This window comes from Chiloscyllium plagiosum, chromosome 13, assembly GCF_004010195.1.
Source record: "Chiloscyllium plagiosum isolate BGI_BamShark_2017 chromosome 13, ASM401019v2, whole genome shotgun sequence".
Classification (NCBI taxonomy): Eukaryota; Metazoa; Chordata; class Chondrichthyes; order Orectolobiformes; family Hemiscylliidae; genus Chiloscyllium; species Chiloscyllium plagiosum.
The window spans coordinates 4,279,929-4,285,051 of record NC_057722.1 but is presented as its reverse complement, the minus strand read 5'-3'; positions in this window follow the sequence as shown (position 1 = coordinate 4,285,051).

Sequence of the window (5,123 nt, the reverse complement as noted above, 5' to 3'; positions counted from 1 at the left end):
TTTACAAAATTATGAGGGGCATGGATAGGATAAATAGGCAAAGTCTTTTCCTTGGGGTTGGGGAGTCCAGAACTAGAGGGCATAGGTTTAGGGTGAGAGGGGAAAGATATAAAAGAGACCTAAGGGGCAACCTTTTCACGCAGAGGGTGGTACATGTATGGAATGAACTGCCAGAGGAAGTGGTGGAGGCTGTTACAATTGCAACGTTTAAGAGGCATTTGGATGGGTATATGGAGGGATATGGGCCGGGTGCTGGCTGGTGAGACTAGATTGGGTTGGGATATCTGGTCTGCATGGACAATTTTGACCGAAGGGTCTGTTTCCATGCTGTACATCTCTATGACTCTATGAATAAAACTCCCGGAAGCGACAGCTTACCGGTCGAGCTCTATTCTGCTGTGTGGGACTTGATTGGCCAGGACCTGCTGGAGGTGTATGTCAGTATGCTTCAGGCAGGTACCATGAGTGAATCCATGAGGAAAGGCATCATCACCCTCATCTACAAGCGGAAGGGGCAGAGGGAGGAACTCAAAAATTGGAGACAAATCTCACTATTAAATGCAGATTACAAAACCTTAGCAAAGGTCATCGCCAACTGGGTCAGGTCTGCTCTGGGATCAGTGATCCACCCTGACCCTGTGCTGTACCGGGCAGGAAGATCGCTAAGAGTCTCTCACTCCTCAGGGATACGATCACCTACATGCAGGACAGGGGGTTGGACACCTGCCTCATCAGCCTGGACCAGGAGAAAGCCTTTGACAGGATATCACAAAGGTATATGAGAAATGTTCTCTCCAAAATGAGCTTTGGGGAGGGAATCTGCAATTGGATCAGATTGCTCGACACCAACATTGTCAGTGCAGTCTCAATCAATGGGTGGGAATCAGATAGCTTCCCAGTCAGATCTGGAGTCAGAGTTGAAACTTTATTGCTGGAACAGCACAGCAGGTCAGGCAGCATCCAGGGAACAGGAGATTCGACGTTTCGGGCACAGGCCCTTCTTCAGGAATTGGAGTCAGATCTGGAGTCAGGCAGGGCTGCCCTCTCTCTCCTGCCTTGTTTGTGTGCTGCATAGAGCCATTTGCCGAGTCCATCAGGAAGGATGCGAGTCTGAGAGGGGTGACTATTCCTGGCAGCGGGGGCCTGCAGGTTAAGGCCTCTCTGTACATGGATGATGTCGCCGTTTTCTGCTGGGATCCGCTGTCCGTGCGCAGACTCATGTGCATATGTGACCAGTTCACACAGGCCTAGGGGGCCAAGTTCAACCGAGGCAAGTGCAAGGCCATGCTCTTCAGGAACTGGGCCGACCAATCCTATATCCCTTTCACCATCAGGACCGACCACCTGAAGGTGCTGGGTATTTGGTTCGGGGGGGCTGGGGCGTGTGCAAAGTCTTAGGAGGAGCATATCAGCAAAGTGAGGCAGAAACTGGGCAGATGGACGCTACGGTCGCTCTCCATCGCGGGAAAAAACCTGGTCATCAAGTGTGAGGCACTGTCATTGCTGTTATACGTGGCACAGGTCTGACCTATTCTCAGAACCTATGATGTCGCAGTCACCCGGGCCATCTTCCAGTTCATATGGAGGTCAAAGATGGCCAGGGTCCGAAGGGACTTGATGTACAAAGCTCTAGGCAATGGGGGAAAAAACACACCCAATGCCACACTCACCCTGATGGCCACCTTTGTGTGTGGTTGCATCAAGCTGTGCGTGGATCCCCGGTATGCAAACACCAAGTGTCACTACGTACTGAGGTTCTACCTGTCCCCGGTGTTGCGAAGGATGGGCCTGGCCTCGCTGCCGCGGAACGCTCCGAGTAGTTGGACCGTTCCGTATCACCTGTCCTTCGTGGAGAAGTTTATGAAGAAAAACACCTTTGACCACAAGGCCGCACCGCACGCTGCCCTCGAAGCGGCTGCGGGGGGGACGAGACTGTCACACACCTCCTTCTGGAATGTGCCCATGCAAAGGAAGTCTGGAGAGGAATGCAGTGGTGTTTGTCGAGGTTCGTCCCGAGCAGCACCGTGACGCGGGACTCCGTGCTCTATGGTCTGTTTCCCGGGACGAACATCAACTGTGCCTGGAGGATCATCAACTCAGTGAAGGAAGCTCTTTGTTCTGTCCGAAACCTATTGATCTTCCAGCTGAAGGAGCTGACCCCGACTGAGTGCTGCACACCGGCACATTCCAAGGTCCAGGACTACATGTTGAGGAATGCGCTGAAGCTTGGGGCAGCTGCCGCCAAGGCGCGGTGGGGAAAGACCACCGTGTAACGTCTGCCTGCCTAAGCACAGGGGTCCGACGCAGTAAGTGGGCTCCACTGATGCCTCAGCTAAATATGTGGATAGTAAATGTACAGACCTGTATATACGAATGATTACTCGATCTTTATATGTAAAGAAATGGAATGTTTACATGTGTATGGCATGACCAGCTGTACAGATCATCAAAATATTTTTATGAATAAAGTATATTTTTGAAATTAAAAAGAAAGATGAGCCAGAGTCTGAGCTTCAAAGACAGTGACTCATCAGGAAGTGGGAGAGTAACCTGGACACTGTTTCAGGAGGCAGTCACACCCCCTTAGGTTAACTACCTTGAATATGCTCAGTGGTTAGGAACAGGAGGGTGTGACTTCAAGCGAGGCAGGTAGACTGGATCCAGGAGGTGGCGCTAAAGGTGCTACTTGTCAAACAGGTTGGAGGTTCTTGCTCCCTGTGTGGGTGAGAATGGGGAGTCATTTAAGATGGGGAAGAAAAGAGAAATGTAGTTGTAATCAGGGATAGTATAGTCAGGGGAAAAGATACTGCTCTCCAGGGCCAGGATCGAGAGTTCCAGAGGCCGTGTTGCGAGTGTGGTGCCCGAGTTCAGGATATCTCATTTGGTCTGCAGAGGAACTTGGAGTGGGAGAGGAAAGATCCAGTTGTAGTGGTGCACATGGGTATCAATGATATACGTAGAAAGAGGAAAGAGGTTCTGCTGAGGGCACATGAACAGCTAGGGGCTAAATTAAAATACAGAACTTAAAAGATAGTAACCTCCAGTTCAGTACCTGACCCACAAGCTAATTGGCACAGGGTCAACAAGATTAAAGAAGGAAATATGTGGGAGAAATGGGTTCAGATTCATGGGCCATTATCACCAGCACTGGGAAAGGAGGGAGGTGTTCCGATGGAATGGGCTCCACCTGAATCATGCTGGGCCCACAGCCATAGAGTTATACAGAATGGAAACAGACCCTTTGATCAAACCAGTCCATGCTGACCATAAACCAAAACTAAACTAGTCCCACACGTGCCTGCGCTTGGCCCATATCCACCAAACAGTTCCTATTTGTGTAATTAGCTAAATATTTTTTAAACTTTGTGACTGTAACCACATCCATCACTTCCTCTGGAAGTTCATGCAACACATGAATTACTCTCGTGTGGAACAAAATTGCCTCTCATGCATTTTTAAAATATTTCTCCTTTCACCTTAAAGTTAAGCCCCCAAATCTTGAAATCCTCCACCTGAGGGAAAAGACACTCGCCATTCACCTTATCTATATCCTTCATGATTTTATAGACCTGTATAAGGTTATCTCTTGACCTCCTGAGCTCCAGTGAAAAACGTCACAGTCTATTCAGCCTCATAACTCAAACCCTTCATTCCTAGCAATTTGCTGGTGAATCTCTCTTGAGCCCTCTCCAGCTTAGTAATATCCTTCCTATAACAGGGGGATCAGAAGTGAGCACAGTATTCCAGAAGAGGCCTCTCCAACATCCTATACAACCTCAACACAATGTCCCAACTCCTATACTCGAAGCTCTGAGCAATGGAGGCAAACATACTAAACATCTTCCGAACCACCCCATCTATATGTGATGAAAACATCAAACAATTATGTACCTGAGTCCAAAGGTTTTTCTGATCTGCAACATTACCTAAGAGTTGAAAAATGTGGTGCTAGAAAAACACAGCAAGCCAGGCAGCATCCGAGGAGCAGGAGAATCGACGTTTCAGGCATAAGCCCTTCTTCAGGAATGAGGATGGTGTGCTGCCCGAAACGTCGATTCTCCTGCTCCTCGGATGCTGCCTGGCCTGCTGTGTTTTTCCAGCATCACATTTTTCAACTCTGGTACTCCAGCATCTGCAGTCCTCACTTTCCCCTAACATTACCTAAGACCCTACATTTAATTGTATAAATTGTGCCTTTGTTTATTTTACCAAAAAACAATACCTTGCAAATTCCTGCCAAATTACATAAGCAGGGCTGTAGATAGAGCTTTCAGTAAATAGTTAGGGGTGAGTTCAGTTGTATAGAAAATTATAGTAAATGTTAAACGTGAGAAAATCTCAGTAGAGGTTATTAAAGTTTCCAGAACAGGTAATAGGACAGAGAGTATGGAAAGATCAGGAATCTAACTTCATGCACAACAGGTAAAGGGGACAAAGATGAGAAGGGGACAGTCAATGTAGGATTGACGGTGTTGTACTTAAGTACATGCAGTACACCAAGCAAGGTAGATGAGCTTGTAGCTCAGATGTAAATTGGTAGGTATGGTGTTGTGGGCTGCAAGAGGATTAGGGCTGGGAACTAAATGTCCGAGGATCTATGTTCTATCGAAAGGATAGGTTAAAAGTGGATAAATCCCCAATGATCAGGTGTACCCGAGAACTCTGTGGGAAACTAGAGAAGTGATTACTGGGCTTCTTGCTGAGATATTTGTATCATCGATAGTCACAGGTGAAGTGCCGGAAGACTGGACGATGGCAAACGTAGTGCCACTGTTTAAGAAGGGCAGTAAAAGACAAGCCAGGGAACTATAGACCAGTGAGCCTGATGTCGGTGGTGGGCAAGTTGTTGGAGGGAATCCTGAGGGACAGGATGTACATGTATTTGGAAAGGCAAGGACTGATTCGGGATAGTCAACATGGCTTTGTGTGTGGGAAAACATGTCTCACAAACTTGATTGAGTTTTTTGAAGAAGTAACAAAGAAGGTTGATGAGGGCAGAGCAGTAGATGTGATCTATATGGACTTCAGTAAGGTGTTTGACAAGGTTCCCCATGGGAGACTGATTAGCAAGGTTAGATCTCATGGAACACAGTGAGAACTAGCCATTTGGATACAGAACTGGC